General features: G+C 45.9%; 1 protein-coding gene across 4 annotated transcripts in view; it reads right to left on the reverse strand.

Moving 5' to 3' along the window:
• Positions 1 to 20,077, reverse strand: part of GPC3 (glypican 3) — a 270,058-nt gene that overhangs the window by 112,762 nt on the left and 137,219 nt on the right. The gene's annotated exons all lie outside the window — the stretch shown is intronic.

Genomic DNA, 20,077 nt, shown 5'->3' on the forward strand with positions numbered 1-20,077 from the left:
ATTTTGTCATAAAGAGTGGGAGCAGGAGGAATCACGCTCCTCCCCCTTCTTCTTCCTACCTTGGGTTGGGGGACTTACGGGACAAGTAAGGACATTCATGCTAACACTGTTTTAAAAACACCAGAAAAAGGAAGACTTTGCCTGGACTAGTGGCCCAAATCACTTAAACAGGCCAGCTGGAAGAGCAGAAGTCTGACAGCAGAATACCAGAGCTGGCTCTGACGTTGGGCGGATGCTGGAGGCAGGGACAGCAGCCTCCTGGCTGTTCCAACTGGGCATTCTCCCGCAAGGGAGGACAGAGATTGCTGCCTTCAGGTGTGCTGGAGGACACTGTCCTGCAGCCGGTACTGGAGTAAGAGCCAGCTGCCAGTCTAGTTAGCTTCTGTAAGCCATAGGATCGTAGAACTGTAGAGTCATCTAGCGCAGCCCCCTGCAGTGCAGGAATTGCTCAGCTAAAGCATCCATGAGAGATGGGAGTCCAACCTCTGCTTAAAAACCTCCATGAAAGGAGAGCCCACAACCTCCCAAGGGAGACTGTTCCACTTTCGGACATCAGAAAGGTTTTCTGTATGTTTAGTTGGAATCTCCTTTCTTGTAACTGTGGGAACAAGTTCCATTGTTTAACTATAAGCTGCATGAAGGAGCCCTTTCTCTTTCCTGAATCTTCCAACAGTCAGCTTCATTGTATGTCCACAAGTTCTAGCATTATGCATGAGAAAAGCTTTCCTTCATCCACTTCCTCAGAATCATGCATAATATTATGCACCCCATCATGTACCCTCTTGCTTGCCTTTTCTCTGTTTCCCCTCAATTATTTCTCAGCCATTTCGAGCTCTGCAATATCCTTTTTAAGAGCGACTGTCCTGATTGGGCTGCATCAGTTGCAACCCCAATTTTCTATGCTCTGCCTCAAACACTGAAATCTCATGATTTGGCACCACTGGTGGTTCCTGACACCCCTGAGGTTCGACTGACCTTTGTCAGGTTCTGCCCTGTGGAACTCATTGCCAACAGGAGTCCAGCAAAAGTCAGACTGCTTTTTTAAAATAATAATATAATAAATTTTTATTTATACCCCACCCTTCCTGGTTCAGGAAACCGGGCTCAGGGTGGCTAACAACAAATTTAAAACACTTAATTGATGCTACAAAAAAAAGCATAAAATACGGTATAAAGTGTAAATAACAATAAAATCAAAAATAAATTTGATTTGAAGGGGGAAATCCATCCAATAAACATTAGATGATCACCAGGGCTGGCTGGCTAAATTAGTCCCACTTGGGCCAGCGAGGAGACCAGGGGAGAACCAGCTGTGGGATCCCAGAGCAGGCAATCTTCACAAAAAGGGGAGGGAGAGGGAAGGAAGGGGAACAAAAGGTCAGGCTGAGTTCAAATGGAAAGCCAGGCAGAATAGCTCTGTCTTACAGGCCCTGCGGAAAGAAATCAGATCCTGCAGGGCCCTGGTCTCATGAGACAGAGCATTCCACCTGGCCGGGGCCAGTGTTGAAAAGGCCCTGGCTCTGGTTGAGGCTAATCTGTCTTCCTTAGGGCCTGGGACCTCTAGGGTGTTGCTATTAAGGTCCTCCTTGGGGCATACCGGGAGAGGCGGTCCCGTAGGTACGAGGGTCCTAGGCCGTGAAGGGCTTTAAAGGTCAAAAGCAGCACCTTGAACCTGACCCTGTACTCCACCAGGAGCCAGTGCAGCTGGAAAAGCACCGGGTGAATATGCTCCCATGGCAGAGACCCTGTGAGGAGCCTCGCTGCAGCATTCTGCACCCACTGGAGTTTCTGGGACAGCTTCAAGGGCAGCCCCGCGTAGAGCAAATTACAGTAGTCAAGCCTGGAGGTGACCATCGCATGGATCACTGTGGCCAGGTCGGGGCGGGAAAGGTAAGGCATCTCTTGAAAAATGTTCTGTTCAGACAGGCCTTTTGAACATTGATGCTTTTAATCCAGCTATTTATTTATTTGTTTCATAAAATTTATATACCACTTGATATAAAACAGTTTACAAAAGAATGAAGCGATGAATTATCAGTAAAAACACCTATTTAAAATATTCAAAGAATAATAAAAATCATCCGTAAGCTAAAAACCAGATTGAAACACACATAAACATTCTACATGTCTGAACCAGCTTGCCTAAACAAAAAAATTTTAGCAGGTGCTGAAAAGCATACAGTGAAGGCACTAGTCTGATATCAATAGGCAGGGAGTTCCAAAGTGTAGGCTCTGCCACTGAAAACCAGATCGTTTGATTGACGAACTGTAGTGTTTCTTTCCCCCCAAATGTTTTTGTTGCAGTATTGTATTTTCATGTTGCATATTGCCTTGTTACTTGTCTTTGGAAGAACAGTTTATACATATTAGAAATTAAACAAATAAAACAACCAAAAGATTCTGTAATAATTGGCTGCTACTTCAAAGGCAGTGAATCGGACAAAGTTATGTAAAAGCAACTTTTAAAATTTAAGTCCTTCTGACATGACCTCACATGCCACAGGAGAAGGAAACACACTCTGTGCCCAGCAGACAGTTCAATAATGCGAGAGCTTTCAGTAATTCATTGTCAAAATGTGTAAAAGCATCAAAACATAAATGCTTAGAATATCACAGTCTCACCAGTTAACACTCTCTCCTGAAAAACATGCTACTGACATATACATCATGGCCACAACCACGACAGGTGTCAACGTCGGGTTAAGTGGGGTGGTAGTAATACAGAATGAGACACACAGAGCGGGCAGGGGGTGGCGGCAGAATATCTATTAAGTGGTTCAATTCCAGTACGGTGGTACCTCGGGTCACATACGCTTCAGGTTACAGATGCTTCAGGTTACAGACTCCGCCAACCCAGAAATAGTACCTCAGGTTAAGAACTTTGCTTCAGGATGAGAACATAAATCGGGCTCTGGCGGCGCAGCGGCAGCAGGAGGCCCCATTAGCTAAAGTGGTGCTTCAGGTTAAGAACAGTTTCAGGTTAAGAACGGACCTCCGGAACGAATTACCGTATTTTTCGCTCTATAAGACGCACCAGACCACAAGACGCATCTAGTTTTTGGAGGAGGAAAACAAGAAAAAAAATATTCTGAACCTCAGAAGCCAGAACAGCAAGAGGGATCGCTGTGCAGTGAAAGCAGCAATCCCTCTTGCTGTTCTGGCTTCTGGGATAGCTGCGCAGCCTGCATTCACTCCATAAGACGCACACACATTTCCCCTTACTTTTTAGGAGGGAAAAAGTGAGTCTTATAGAGCAAAAAATACGGTAAGTACTTAACCCGAGGTACCACTGTACTTTAAAAAATAGGGGGGGGGGAGCCCACTGGATCAGGCCAAAAGGCCACCTAGCCCAGGATCCTGCTCTCATTGTGGACAAGCCCGCAAGCAGGAACTGAAGGCAGCAGTGATACTCTTTCCCCTTTTCAGTAGCATACAGGGGTGCAGAGGGGTGCAGGGGGGGCTGGCCGCACCGGGCGCAACAACTGGGGGGCGCTCGCACTCGCAGCTCTCTGCCCCTACTAAAATCCACGGGTTAGGGGGTGCAAATTACTTGCCTTGCCCCGGGTGCTGACAACCCATGCTACGCCACTGCCCAATTTGAACCCCAGCAACTGGCATTCAGAGGACTGCTGCTATCTGCAAGCTGAGGGGCAATGGAACTGTCAGAGTTTGCAGCTTACCATAAAGTTCTTCTGGTCAGCAGAGAGTGCGCCAGCCAGGAAAGGGTTACCGTAACTCTTCCTAGAGGCAGAGTCAAATCACAGTTGAAGAGTGTGATGGCAGCAGGGGGAGGTACCCCGGACTCTGCCTCCAGAGAGACCACAGTCAAAACTGGCTGAAGGACAGGAGCCAGCCTGGCTTCTCCAGGAAGGCAGTTCCAAAGTCTGGGAGCAGCCCTCTCCTGCGCCCCCACCAAGCATGCTCAAATCAGTATGGTACTTGGGGAATCCAGGAGTCAAAGGTGCAGCAGGTATAATACACAGCTAAGCAAGCAAAGACATTGCACTCAAGGTGCCTCTTTGGGCTGGGCAAGCAAAATGGAACTCCTTCTGGTGGGCTGGGGCTGCACCACTGTTTGCACCAGACTGTCCATGCCCCAGGTGATGGGAAGAAAGCCAGCACTTCCAGGGAGCCAGACTTTACTCCTGACACCTCCTCTTTAGACAGAGGTGTCTCAGCTGAAGTGGGCAGGGAGGAAGGATCTAATGGCACAGGCAGCAGAACGGGGTCTTCTGGAGAGGCTTGCATGGGCTGGCTCAGTGACCGCCCACTAGGTCTCTCCCTGGGATCTGACTCGCCACCCATCTTGTCCTCCCCAGCCAACTTGGATCCCTGGGCTGCCAGCCTCCATCTCTTTGGGCTCCTCTCACCCCTTGTCCTGATCTGACCCTCCCCTCCAAGTCAGTTCCATAGGAATCGTGGCACCTGGGACCTTTCACTTAAAAAGGAGCTGCTCTTCCACTGAGCTACAGCCTACATTTTTTCCCTGGCTCAGATTCTGCAATGTTTCTGCCCAGCCAGACCTCTGTAACATTGGACCCTACTGGACCCTTCCTCAAACCAATGGTGCATGCAGACACGTGTGTGTGTGTGTGTGTGTGTGTGTTCGTGCGCGCGCGCGCACACACACACACACAGAGGCAGTCTCAGGTATGAGCTGCTTGCGGAGACAGGAGTCCATTCATTCTTCAGGCCTTGCAAATCTGCCTGTATAAAGGCAACAGGATTCTCTTTGCTTTCCCTGTGAGCAATTTACATTCTAGCAAGTAATTAGCAATGCTTGAAGGTGGGTGGGGGTGGCTGAGGTTCAGCAGACCTGCTGTGCTGTGCCCACCCTCCTAATGCAAATCATATTCAATTGCTTATTAGCAGACTCTAAGCATTTGCATACCAGCAGACATGGCATGAGGCTGCAGCAAGAGAATTAGAAAGGTTAAGTGCAGAACAGAAACAACAAATTAGGAAGCTGTCTTCAGCAGCAAGTAAAAATCACAGAAAGGTGTCAGCATTGAGGTGGGGGGAGAAGAAGGCTGGGGTGGGTGGGTGTCTGTGCACAAGTGGCAGGATTACGGACACTCAAGTCAGCCAGTGATGTCAAATGTGCCAACAACTATACATAGCAGAAATGGAGCCAGATGCAATTCTGACGCACATCAAAGAGAGCTGTAACTTTTACTGGATTACAACTATGGAAAGGGGATGTAGCTCCAAGACAGATCATCTGCTTTGCATGCAGAAGGTCCCAGGATCAATCTCCAGGAATGCGTGAGAAAAAGTCACACCTGAAACTCTGAAGAATCTTGGTCAGTCAGTCTAGATGGAAAAGGAGTTTGGGTTCTACTATGAGGCAGCTTCGGATATTCCTCAATGAAAAAACTTATTTAGCAAAAGAAGCTGTTAACTGTGCAAGGGATGTCTTCAGCTAATAAATATCATTTTGTTTCCTGTCTGAAATTGGTGAGAGCAAATGGCAAGAGCCTAATTTTTAAGAACTTGTATTTTATATTTTGTACCACTTTGTATTTATTTATTTATTTATTTATTGACTGCATTGTACATTTGGGAAAGGCCTTTGGCTAAAAGCAATACATACAGCTGTTCCTAAACCAGACATGAGCAGATTTCCAGCATGCAGAGTCTACCTTTTGTGCAAGGACCTCGCTCACCAGTCACAAAATGGGGGCTTACAGGGTAGGAAGAGGCAGCCTCCTCCACCCCCATGCCCCCAGCGCACTCAATATGCTTTGGACAATAACTCACATCATCTCTGACCATTGGCCATGCTGCCTGGGGCTGGTGTGCATTGTTCTTCAAAACACCTAGAGGACACCAGGTGGAGGAAGGCTGATTGCATCCCATGAGTCACACTTGGGATGCCTGGGTCTGCAATTTAACTTGGCATTGCCCCTTACATCTTAGGCTGTATTAACAGAAGCACAGTGTCAAGATTGCAAGGAGCTGTGCTTCTACTCTATGCTGTGCTGGGTCAGGCCACATCTGGAACACATCTGGAGCACTGAATTCTGGGTGTCACATTTTAAGAAGGACACTGACAAACCAGAGTGCATCCAGAGGAGTGTAACTCCAGCTGAACTATTCTAAATTGCACAGAGAGCTAGAAATAAATCTCCATCTGCCTTCTGCTCATTGCTAAATTAAGCTACCCTTGATTTACCTGAATGCATCCAGTGTTTATGGCTTGTGTTGTCCAGTTGTTGGACTACAGTGCAATGTAGTAATCAGAGTACTGGCCTGGTAGACTAGGGTTCGAATATATGCTCAGCCATCAAGCTACCTGGGTGACCTTGGTCCACTCAGTGTCTCTCAGCCTAACAGGGATGTTGTGAAGAATGAAATGAGGAGGAAGAGAACAACACATGCCACCTTGAGCTCCCTGGAGGAAATGCAAGATATAAATGTGACAAGTAAAATCAACAACAAATCATCCCTAACCATTTTCCATGCCTGCAGGAGTTCAACAAAACCAGGAGGGTGAGAAAGCCACCGCTCTTTGTCTGTGTCTGAGTTACAAAGATCACAGCACACTTCACATCTCAAAAGCAAAGAATGGCTATTGTAGAATTCACGGAAAGTTCAGAAAAGGCCACCCAAAGTGATCACAATGCTGGTACACCATCTGGAAGGCACAACATTGCCTGAGCTGGAAATAAATAAATTAAAACAGACTACGGGGGGGTATCATTTAAGCACCAGCAGTGACAAACCACAGACATCTTCTTCCAAACTTGGGGACAGGGAGGAACTGTTGTGAATCACTACAATGCACAAAAGAAGCACAAGAAGTTTAACAGCTTCCCTCTGAGAAAGCAAAAGATTTACAAAAGGGCGGGGGGGAGAGTCCAGAGCTATCAAACTCTGGAAAGCAGAGGCGTTTTTGACTGTGGGTTTTCTGCAATTAGTGCCTGTGCGCCCCCCTTATGATGGACTATCATCCTCAGAGTGAAGAGCAATATTCTAGGAAACGGAGCATTAACTTGTCCACCAATGACTTTAATAGGGCCCTTTTCAAATTACTGCTTGTGAAAAGCAGAGCGGAGAGGAGAGGGAGGAAACTGATGATGATATCCTATCTCCTTAATTAGACCTCTCTCCTTCCTTTCCTCCCTATTAGCAACTTAGTAGCAAATGTACATATTTATATAACAGTGTTCCAGCATGGCATACCAACAAAAACTGGCCGTTTAATTATCAGCTGGTAGAAGGTAATCACAATTTGGGAACACATGAAGCAACCTTGTAAGATGCTCAACTAGTTTAGATTTACAATCCAATAAAAATCCCTTCCTGGAAGCATTCCAGGAACTCTTTTGCTACCCACACCTATCTATGAACAAGTACATTAGACAAGACAAACGGTCAGAAGATCAGGACAAACATTGACCTCCAGTCTTGGCTGCATTTAAAATGTACTGCAGGAGCCAACTTCAGGTGCTCAGGACATCAAGTAGGTGCCTGCATGGTTTTTAAACTTACTGGTAAGAAGAACCTCCCGTTTCTTGGGAGTGGGGAAAGAAACAGTCAGGATGGATGCATTATTTCAGGGGATCATTGGGAACCAACAGCCATAGCCCGATATCCAAGAAAAACTGTTCTGGGAGCCACAAAATACCCATTTCACAGAAGAACTGGCAATGCTCAGAACTAAAGAGGTAAAGAGATGAATCTTCTGCATACAGAAAAACCTAAACGCACCTATGAAAACCCCAATAATTATTGTTCTTTCTCTCTCTGTGGTCCTTGGGTCCCATATATGTTGTTATCCAAAGGTCCCTGCCCCTCCTGATTTTTCTTTAAAATAAAAAATGCCAGTCTTTTGAATTCTTTCCCATGAGGCTGAGACTAGGAAAAGTAGAGTGAGTGGTTGGGGTTGAATATGCATTTTGCTTAATCTTTGGTGGTTTGTTACTGTGGACTGGAGGAGTGTTTTGCCTGTTTTGGAGGGAGGTGTTGCCTGAATTGGGGCAGCAGTGGGGGTTTTTTTTGGGGGGGTATTTTGGCTGGGCAAGGTGGTTCTAATCACCCCATTTTTCCTTATGTGAAATGAGTATTCTGTGGGGTCCACAGCAATTTCTTACATTTCCAAGAAGCTGGGGCTGTTGGGAGGTGTGGCGCAAAGCGTCTGGTGAAGCTTGAGCCAAGACATCCACTGATCCAGAACTCTGCCAGTTCTGACAAAGTACGATAATTCGGAGAGGAGAACTAGCTGGAATGTTCAGGAGAAAATGGCAGCTGGGTCGATGTCATGCATATTTACAAAGGATATTCTCCAGCAAAGGGCGCCTGATCTAATCTATCCTTTCAGAAGCTGAAATGCACTTGCTGCCACGTTCAGAAAGAACAAGATATACAGCAAGCGAAGAATCTTTTCTTTAGCAACATAACAAAACAAAAATCTGATCCACATCTTTATAAAAAGAACAATTCAATGATGCAGGATTTGAATTTGAAAATAACTTAATTCCTCCATGAAGAAAGAAAATCTGATGAGCATCCTTTGTACTTCCTAATCCACATTTCAGGTTAAATTATCTCTGTAATAATATTTAATTGGATTAGATTAGACATGGTTGAAAATAAAATAAACTTTGTCTATCAAAAACCTTCTTACCATTGCTCCCCTGGGGGACAAGCAGCCAGAGGTTGGGAAAGAACATAGGAAGAGGCAGGATCAGGCCAATGTCCCACTGAGTCCAGCATCCTCTTCTCATAATACAGTGGTACCTTGGGTTCCGAACTTAATTCGTTCTGGAGGTCCGTTCTTAACCTGAAACTGTTCTCAACCTGAGGTACCACTTTAGCTAATGGGGCCTCCCGCTGCCACTGCACAGTTTCTGTTCTCATCCTGAAGCAAAGTTCTTAACCCGAGGTACTACTTCCAGGTTAGCAGAGTCTGTAACCTGAAGCATCTGTAACCCGAGGTACCACAGTAGCCAAGCAAGTACCCATGGGAAACCTGCAAGCAAGACCTGAGCTCAACTGCAGCACTCTTTGCGCATGTGATTCCCAGCCTCCGGCACCCAGAGGTACCCTGCTTCTGAAAGTGCTACCATGCAGGGATGTGCAAGATCCACACAGCCACAACCTAAGTGGATTTGGGAGGGCGTCACACCACAAACACTTTCAAAAGAACAAAGAGCAAAGCTGCTGAATTAGGCCAAAGTGGCCAGTCCAGCTGTGCTCAGTGACCAACCAGGTGCCTGGGGAAAACTGTCAAGAAGGACTGCAGCAGCAGCACTCTGTTAGCACCTGGAGTAAAAATGTTCAGGAGGTGTTGAACTTAATACTGAATCTCTGCTGGAGGAGCTACCCTGGATATAATCACACTGAAACTCTGACTTCAGGAAAATAAAATAAAAAAGCTATGTTTATCGCAGGAAGTACATACGGTACTTAATAGGAAAGATCACTAGCTCTACTTAACTAAGGTGGAGGTGCCTTGAGCCATGCTTGCTCTTGCAACCTTTTTCAGCCATGGGCCGGTCCACCGTCCCTCAGACCATGTGGTGGGCCGGACTATTTTTTTTGGGGGGGGGGAATGAACGAATTCCTATGCCCCACAAATGAGCCAGAGATGCATTTTCAATAAAAGGTCACATTCTACTCATGTAAAAACACGCTGATTTCCGGACCATCCGCAGGCCGGACTGAGAAGGTGATTGGGCCGCATCCAGCCCCTGGGCCTTAGGTTTCCTACCCCTGCTCTTGCCCCTCAACAGGAGAGGCATAATATTTGTCTCCTCTGCCAGGATGAAAAAGCAAGAAGCAGGAAATGAGGTCAGCAACCCTAGAGTCAATCTAGCACCCGAGTGAAGGTCAGCACAGGTTAGGAAAGAAATGATAGTCTGGGAAATCTGGAGGCTACTCTCTCCTATCTACTTTCCCATGCAGTGCAAGATGAATTGCATCCCAACACTTCCAGCACTCTCTCCCTTCAGCTGGTATTCAGAGGAGTGCTGTCTCTTGGCAGTGGAGGCAGAACACTGCAGTCAGGGTTGGTAGCCACTGGTAGCTTTCTCTTCCTCCATGAATTTGTGCAATTCTCCTTTAAAGCCATCCAAGATGGTGGCCATCTTGTGCGGCAAGGATCTCTTTCCAATTCTCACGCCAATAAAATTAGCAGAAAGGCAACACTTCTTGAAGCAGACAAAGTTGTTCACGAGAAGTGCATTCCTATTCAAGCAGGAGATGGGGGGCAGGGAGAGAAGATTAATTGCTACCACCAAAAGTAAGATTAAAACTTATCTACCGGCAAACATGGGTCAATATATCTGGAATATGCAGCCAAAGAGTAAATAAACAGGATGGCAAAACAGCCCAGTAAAAGTGAATCCTTCCACGAATTAATGTCACCAGCACTGATGCACTCCTCTCTAGGTAAGTGCCTAAAAGTCTCATTTCCACAACTGATGTTGGGAGGGACAGGGAACTAGGGGTGAAAATTGATTTAGGATAGAAAGACCAGCCAGCATAAATGACTGCTGAACATCATGGCACATGGGACCCCTTTAAGTAAGCTGCAAACCAAGCAACTGCCATCTTGTTATGGGGAAGACCCATGACTCAGCTGGTATACCCCATGTTCTTGTGGAATATAAAGCTGTCAGTCAAGTCCAACATTCTGAGAGGACTGACTGCCTCTGTGTGCAGGCAGTTTTGTCAGCTGGTCGGCTGCTGCAAGGAGTGGTAACTGGTAACTACTCGGATGCAGTCCTCTCATGACTCACTGCTATCTAGTATATAGTTTATCTGTTATGTAACCTAAGCCTGCCTTCAGGAACAACTCTGTAAACCTGAATGAATCTGATAGTAAAGTAGTTTCTTTAAGAGAGACAGAAAGGGATTATCAACCAGGAAGGTATAATTATTGATAGGACTCAAACGAGTTAGCAACCTGCTTGTCGCTGCATAAACTCAAACAGGGGATCGTTTAAACTCTGCTAAATTATATAAACGTTCCCACAGTTCTGCAGGCAGAAGGCCCTGGATCCAATTAGAAGGATCAGGAAAGATTCTGGAAGGCAACGGTCAACCACCCAGCCGTCACCAACCTGGCAGCTTCCAGAAGTTGTTGGACTACAACTCCCACCAGCAGGTCTGTTGGGAGCTGTAGCTGAAGAAGACATGTAGGAGCCAAGGCTGGCAAGGGCTGGTGCAACCAACAGGGCAGGCAGGTAAACCACCTCACTTGGTGGCATCATTCAGCCATAGAGTTCCAAGTACAAGCATCTGCCCAAATATTCTTCCTATGTTAACAGAGTCAAAAGCAGTCATAACAAGGCCCCATCTGCACAAAATACATTTATATCAGTATCATACCACTTTAAACAGTTGTGGCTTCCCCCCAATGAATTCAGGGCACTGTGGTTTGTTGTGGGTGCTGAGAATTGTCAGGAGGCCCCTATTCCTGCCCCCTACCCCACCCTGAGCATCAATTTACAGAGTTTCCTGGAAAGAGAGGCTGGGTTGTTAAACTGCTCTGGGAATTGTAGCTCAGTGATGGGAATGGGGCCTCCAGAGAACTCTCAGTGCCCTTAATGAACTACGCTTCCCAGGACTCTTTGAGGAAAACTGTAGTTGTTCTAAAGTGGCATGATACAGCTTCAAATGCATAATGCAGATGGAGCTCAAGTTACCAAGGGACTCCTTGGGACTAGGGCAGGGCGAAGCATTCCCGACAGCACACTCTCGTTGCAGGGCTTTGGGCCCAGCAAGTTTATTAATGGGTAGTAGAAAAGAAATTAAGAGATGAATAATGAAGCCCTTAAGAAGCAGGGAGTTAATTCATTTGGCTTCAATCAATACACATCATTCTGAAATCCGGTCAGCAGCCTGCATGTGATTCTGCTGCCGTGGATTACTGCAAATCCTGCTTTTATTGCTATAACTCATTTTTATTTCACTTCGATTTATTTGCGGGGAACTTTGGAGCCATTTCACTCATGGGGATGTGGGAAAAGAAAAGAAAATATAAATGAATGATACCCATTCTCTAGAATCTTTTGACCAGAAAGTATGTAATGCTATGTCTTGACTACACACAGAGAGAGAAACACACACACACACTGCAAAGAGAGACAAGAGAGCTTCATTGTGCTAAGGAAGGTTACTTTTGGCTTCATTCTCTGCAGACCTGCTAACAAAGTAATTAGCCAGGTTTTAACCTAGTAGTTCCCTTGGGAGCAGAGTCAGTGCAGCTCACATCAAGGATGCCCTAGGAATGACCTACTAAACAATGCACAAGTTGCAGCCTGAAGAAGGAGATTTTTACGCAATTGGCAGGCAGATCTAGAGTTTGCAAAGGACTGGCAACATTTTTCTTTCTTTCTTTTTCCCAAGTAAATTTTTATTGTATTCCTTACATATTCTTTTCCAACAAACCATATTAATACCATACATTCCCTTTGACTTTGCCGAGTCGCGACTCCCCTCCCTCCCTACAATTGGTATATTTAACCCCTTTCTATCGCACACATAATTCTCACAATAATACTGTTATACACTGAAGGTATTATGTCAATCCTGCTAGTGTCTTGACCTCTTTACAATTCTCCTTTAAATATTCAATAAATTTACTCCTATTATTTTGGTATCTTTGATCTTCCTGGTCCCGGATCCTCCCTGACAATTTGGCAAGTTCTGCGTCTTCTGTCAACTTCACCTGCCACTCCTGGATGGTTGGTATGTCTTGTGATTTCCATCTTTGGGTCAGGAGGGTTCTTACGGCGGCCATAGCATACATGAACAGATTTTGGTCTCCCATTTTGATTTCCGTTCCTATTAAATCTAACAGACACGCTTCCGGTCTTTTGGAGAAAGTATACCTAAATATTTTTTTGAGTTCATTATAAATTGATTCCCAATTTTTTTAACCTTATCACAGGTCCACCACATATGAAAATAATCCCCATCTACCTTTTTGCATTTCCAACATTTTCTTTCTCTTTTTCTATACATTTTAGCTAACTTTACTGGGGTCAAGTGCCATCTATACATCATTTTTAAAATGTTTTCCTTTAAAGCCATACATCCTGTAAATCACAAACCCTCCTTCCATAGTCTTTTCCACGCTTCCAATTCGATGTTATGCCCAATATCAATCACCCATTTTATCATTGATTCCTTTACTTCTTCGTCTTTTGTATACCATTCAAGCAACAGACTATATATTCTAGATAAGGTTTTACCTTTACACTCTATTAACTTGATTTGGAATTTTGATTTTTTGTCTTTAAACCCATTTCTCTTTTTGTCTTCATTTAATAAGTCACTAATCTGGTGATATTGTAGCCACCCTGTTAGCATCTTTCCAATTTGTTCATATGGTTTGAGCTTTATCCCCTGATCTGTTTTCCTGGTAATATCCTCATATGTTACTCTTTCCCCTTCCATGTTTACTTTTTTCGTTGTCAGCACCTCAATTGGTGATATCCACCACGGGGGGAGTTGAAAGGTGCTACTGCTGTCTCAACAGAGCCAATGGAACGGCCCTGCTTCCCTTCTCTCCCTCTGCCACAGCCTGATGTTTTCTCTTCTCCTTTTCGACATCGGAGTGTGAAATAGCTCTAACAGAAACATAACCAGGCGTAAAAAGTTAGTTATCCTCCTTGCCTCCATGAATGTCAATTTAAAAATTGATTGAAATCATTAGGGATAAAACAGGATGGAAGGCACAGTAAGAGGGTGTGAGAGAATTTCCTTTCACTCGCTTTGGCCACTTGGAGGGAACTCTGTAATGAGGCAGCCACACGCCAGCCTCTGGCTCACCCCTCATATCTTCAATATAGCCCCATCTGTTACAGTGGCGGTGAGACAGTCTCAGCAGTAATTTGCTGGTTTGTCTGCTGAAGACCATTCTATGCTGTAGATGCTGGCATTCTCTTTCTTCTGCAATTGCCATAACCTGCCCTGGGACCACTAGTGAAGAGCAGATCTACACATCCAATTTATTTATGTCAAGCTCTTCCTCCCAGGGCAGCAAACAGTAAGTGATGAAGATATCTTAAGAGCAATTCCAGTGCAGATGCAGCCCAGGGAAGATCTCAGCTTAAAAGACTTGTTGAAGGAGGAAGGTCTTCAGCAGACCCTGAAAACAGAATGGAGACAGGACCTGTCTAATACTCAGGGGGAGGGAACTCCAAAGGGGCAGGAACTACAGCATCAGAGGCCCGATTCCTACCAATATTCTACAGTATGAACCTCCTGATAATATAGTATCTGCAGGAAGCCCTCACCTGCAGAGTACAGGGGTTGATTTGAGTAGCCTGGTACAAGCTACATAGGCTTCATGCACCATCAACAACACCTTGAACCTATTTAGTATCCTTTCATTGTAATATAAATCTGTACTGCTAGATTGAAGGTCTCAGGTTGAAAACCTCAGTCAACCACATTGCTCTAAGGCAGCCATGGGGAACCTCTGACCCTCTGGGTGAACGCAGGCCCACAAGAGTGCCTAATTTGACCCACCACACCATTTTGCCACATTTACCTGCCCTACACCTGACAACCTGTGCTTTATTCAACACCTTGAATGTGTATGATGGAAATCATAACCATTCAAATGAGCAAGTAGACAGGCTCCTGCTCTGGGGAGGTTACAATCTAAGTCAATGGAGGAATGACAGGTGCAGGGGGGGCACAAAAAATGGAATGGATGGGCAGCTACAAGATGCTACCAACTTCAGAGGGAATCTGGTTAGACAGGAAACCAGCTTTTCCTAAGTCCAGGTGTTTTGGACTACAACTCTCATCATCTGTAAGCAGCATGACAGGCTGCTGATGGGAACTGCAGTCCAAAACATCTGCCAGCAAACCAAATCCTGTCAAGTTCTCAAGCCATTGTTGATGCTGAAGGCATTTTTAAAATCTCTGCTCTTTTCCTACTATAGAGGCTGCTTTCCTCAACCAGCTCTGCCAAGTGAAATTGTCTTTAAAGGATAAAAAACAACTACCAGGGAGGAACTTGAGGGTGGGCAGGGTGTGTGTGTGTGTGTGTGTGTGTGTGTGTGTGTGATGGAGAAGACTCATAAGAGAGGGTAAAAATGGTGGAAAATGTAAATTACTTTAAAAGCCTGCATTTGTAACCTTGAATGTCAGCTGTTGGCTTGCAAGCCTAATCATGGATAGATCAGCAGCGGAAGCTGCAGAAACCATTTAGCATCCCATTACACCCACAGAGCAGCTCCTGAACAAAGGCACAGCAGGGGGCCTCTCCTCCGCATCCCATAGTGCTCTTGCACTAGGAGGGGTAAGAAATGATGCAAGAATGACAATGGCAGGGAAATGACCCTTAAGCAGAGTTCTTACAAGAGTAACCAACCTCTGGACTACACAGAACTCCGCTGGACGGGTCCTCAAAGATGCAATGGAGGCAGAAACATGGAATCTCTTTGCTGCCCTCACTACCATGATAGACCTGATTATGAGCCTGAATCTCATTTCCTCACTTACGCTCCAACCGGTCTGTGGTCTGAGAACCACAGCTCCTCAGCACATGGAGGAACAAAGCAGACCCACAGCACTGGAGGGGGCACTCAGAAGCAATCATGTCAATGGCCCCATGAGACTCACCATTCCATGGGGAAACTAGGGCCTCCGCAGCAGCAGCATGGCAAACCGCTCAGGCACCTAGGGAAGGTGCTTGCCCGGGGCATGTGTGCCACCCATGTGGGGGGGGGAGCCACCCACAGGGCAGGGTGAGCCAGGTCAGGGCATGCTGCCAGAACTGTGTCCCTCCCATAGGGACACTGAATGAGATGCAGTGTGCTTGGCTGGCCCAGCGCTGCCCGCAAAAGCAGCACAGGGCTGGGGCCCAAGCCCCTGTGTTCCTGTGGGTCACCCTACAGCTGAAGGGCCCCTGCGAGTGATGCAGCACAGCGGCTCTGGCACCCTCCAGTCACTCACAGGCACTCTCCTGAGGGGAAGGCTGTGGGCGGAGGCCAGTCCCATGCTGCCTTCTCAGGCAGAGTGCCCGAGCCACTGCGTAACTCCCAGGAGAGATGTGTGGCTCAGGCACACTGCAGGCCCCATGGGACCAGCACAGGGTACTTGCATCTTTCCTAGCTGCCCTCTGGTGGCTGGGGGCGGACACAGCAGCCCAGCGCCCTGGGAGCCAAGCCCCGGGCCATGCTGATTGTGGGAGCAGTCCACCAGGCTCTTGGGCAGTAAACCCGTCCCCAAGGTAAGCGCCCTCCCCGCCCGCCCCTTAGCTATGCTACTGCTCAACAGGATCACCTGCTCTATCATCTGGAAAATCCCACAGGTCAGGAATCCATCAGTTTCCATCAGTCTCTGGGAGTGGACCATCATAAATGCCTTTGCAGGGGAGAATCATCGCTGCAATTCCAAACCTCACCATGAAGTGTTCTGACCATGATAATGAGGTGATGGTCACCCTCTATTTCCAGACCAATGTTGGACCAATGACCACCTGAGACAGGCCCATTATTGCCACGGAGGCCATGAACTCCTGAGCGAGAGAACTGAGGCACCCTCAGCATGGATGTTGAAGTCACCTGCAGCCTTTTCTCTCCCAGATACTTCAGTGAAATTGGTGCTGTGAGTAGCAAATGAAATGCTGAACAGCTTTATTCGCAAGTGCTTTAATCAAGGTTCTCCTCCAGTTATCCATTTGAATCTTTGTTTACCTTTAATGTACCAGTAAATTGTTCACGAGTTATTAACCCCAGAACAGAAAAAGCCATTTGTTTAAAATCACCTGCCCTTCCTCCTCCCAGCACCCCTCCCCTCACCTTGTCAGCTAGTTCCCTGCAATTAGAGAGCTTCTGTAAGGCAGAAATCCTTCATCACACTTTATGACTTCATTCCTTTCAAACTGCGAGTGCTGTTCCTCTTTCTCCCAGCCCCAAATAAAGCTCTCCAGGCCTTTTTTGCATCTTGCATCTACAGCAGCATTCTTACCAACCCAAAGCTATTTCTCTGCCAATCCCACAATACTCTATGCTTGACTCAGAGCAGCTTATAGCAGCATCTGGATTCTAGACAGTTCCTGCCAGCCAGCATGTCTAGTGGTCAGAATTGACCCTTCCTCCTAAATCCATCAGTTCCAGACTGCAAACTGAGTATTTCTTGCTTGCAAATACTCATGGGACTTCCTGGAAATGCAATGGGGAAGAAGAACAATCAGCACAGATAATTAATTCTGACAACACATTGCTCAACTGGAAGGGAGGTCATTCTAAAGCACTCAGGCTAAGTCAAATATTGTTGTAGGGATGCACAAATTTTTAAATATGGATCTGACGACCATCAATCTCATTTAGATGCCTATTTGTACATATGGATGAACTGCATTAAGATATATAATTCAGGATTGGATGTATTATTTTAATTGTTGACATGAGCTGCCAATGTTTCTTTCCATTTTCTTGTTATTATATTGATGGAATTTTTTAAAAAGAAAAGAAATCTATAGATTGTAGCCAATGGAGCAGTAAGTTAAAGTCATTTAGTGGGACAGTTGACATGCATCATGCACAGGGTTACATTCCAGGGATTGCACACAAAGTTGTGGATATAGCCAGAACAACCTCACATAACCATCTCCACCTTTTCTGAAGCTGACATGCCAAGTGAGCTTTGTTCTGTGCCTTGTTTGCCAGGCTCTGTGAACCTCTCAGACCCCAGTAAGCAAGCCTGAGAGCTTATGTGCATTTAACACACCTTGTGTGCATTTAATTTGTGTGATTTCAGCTGACTGGCCACCAAAAAGCTGCGTAAAGCTGCAATCACACAAGTTGCAAATCAACTGCACATTCATTCCAACGGTGAAATGTTTTGTGCCAGCAGAAAATTGCTGCACAAACGAATGAACAAGCAGATCGCTCATAACACTGTTGCATAACAGACTGCACCTCAATTGCCTGGGCAACGAGTGTCCACTAGTACAACTGTTGCACTGGATTCCTCTGTTGTGCAACCTTCAAACTCACCCAATCTCTAGTGCAAAAGTCCTTGTGCCAATGAACAGAGAACACTGGATCCAGCCCCATGTTGTTGTATGAGAGTTAGCCATCATCAAGACCCCATATCCCCAGGGTGGTCAATGCAAAGTGAATTTCAAGGAGAGGAAAAGGAAGCCTCTCTCATTTTACACTGGTCATCAGCAGCATTTGCCAGAGGTGCACCTTAAACATCACTGGCAAGGCTGGTCTGCAAGCAAATCTGACATCTGTTCACCTGAAAAAACTTGAGTGAAGGAGTGAGGAGGGACCCTCCCATTCTTCTCATGTACACTTGTGTCTGTTCCTTCCTGCAGAGCATGAGGTTCGGGGGGGGGGGCATTTTCTGAAGATATACTGGGGAGGAATCAGAATGCAGGTATTTTTGCAATACCTTTTTTGCAATCTGATGTTAACTTCATTTACAATTAGTTCTGTTAGGGAATATCCCCCACAATCAGTTGGTTTAGAAATATGGAATTATGGACAAATATATCTAGATGTAGCACTTTGCTTCTTTGCACATATGCTGCAGTCTTATCCAGAAATCTTTTTTTGTGAAATTCTCACAAGAATCCAGGCACTCTTGCAGGAAAGTGATTTTCTAGATCCATTTCAGTTGGGGTTTAGGCCTGGTTTTTGCATAGAAACTGCTTTGGTCAACTTGTATGATGACCTCTGTTGAGAGAGAGACAGGGGAAATGTGTCCTTGTTAATTCTCCTTGACCTCTCAGAGGCTTTCAATACCATAAACCACAGTATCCTTCTGGAACATCTGTCTGAGTTGCGGGTGGGTGGCACTGCTTTGCACTGGTTCCAGTCCTACTTGGATGGACACTGCAGAGGGAGTCGCTTGGAAAGTGCTTTCAGGGTTCCTCAGGGTTCAGTTTATCCCCCAAGCTGTTCAACTTCCAAATGAAACTGCTGAGTGGGATCATCTGGAATTTTGGAGTACGTTGTCAGCAATATGCTGTTGACACACAGCTCTGCTTTTCTTCAGGTGTGGCACTCAATGAGTTGGACTGTTGCCTTGCCTTGGTAATGGACTGGATGAGAACCAACAAGCTCAATTCAGGTAAGACTGAGGCCCTCTGTAGCAGAGCTACAATTGTCTATGCTCTGGTAACCTCTAGATTAGATTACTGCAACAAGAGACTGCCTCTGAAGATGGTTTGGAAACTTCAGATGCTGCAAAATTTAGCATTGAGGTTGCTCCCTGGGGCAAGATAGTCTGAGCATATAATGCGAATCCTGGCCCATCTGCACTGACTGCCAAATAGTTTCTGGACCCAGTTCAAAGTGCTGAGCCTTAAACAGCTCAGGACTACAATTCCTCAAGGACTGCCTCTCCCCATATTGACCTTCCTGGACCCTGAGATCATCTTCTGAGGCCCTTCTTCATGTGCCCTCTCCATGAGAGGTCCGGAGAGTGGCAACATGAGAAAGGGCCTTTTCTGCAGTGGCTCCTTGTTTGTGCAATGCTCTCCCCAGGGAGGCTCACCTGGTGCCTTCATTACATATCTTTAGTTGTCAGGCAAAAGCATTCCTCTTCCCCCAGGCCTTATAAACTGTGGGAGGGTTGTATTGTTGTGTTTACTATATTATGCATTTTGTGTTTTTATACTGTTAACCACCCTTTGCTCCTCACTATTTAATACATAATAGTAATAACAAAAACTACCCAGAAGGCAGTTGGTTTTTATGGACATCATAACAGTTCTATAATACACCAAAGTACTTCATGTTTTAAATCCTAATTTAATATTTTTGTTTGTTTGTTTATCATTTCCCCTTCCTTCGCCCCAAGGTACTAGGGCAGGTTATAATAATTAAAACACAGTATCAGAAACAGTCCAAAGCAACTTGAAACAAGGTGGGCCCTGAAAATAGGGTAAAGAGGCGCATCTTCAGCATTCATGGTGCCAGACACACCTCTGCAGGGAGGAAGTTCCACGACTTTGGGGGTACTATGCAGGCGGCAACGAGGAAGGGGGGAAAGGACAGGCAAGAGTATCTGCCTGCATCTCCTTATCCCCCCTCCCACAACTGCATGTTTAATTAGGGTTTGAAACAGCCACCCACTTTGACAGTGCCAG

This window comes from Podarcis raffonei, chromosome Z (genome assembly GCF_027172205.1).
Source record: "Podarcis raffonei isolate rPodRaf1 chromosome Z, rPodRaf1.pri, whole genome shotgun sequence".
Classification (NCBI taxonomy): domain Eukaryota; kingdom Metazoa; phylum Chordata; class Lepidosauria; order Squamata; family Lacertidae; genus Podarcis; species Podarcis raffonei.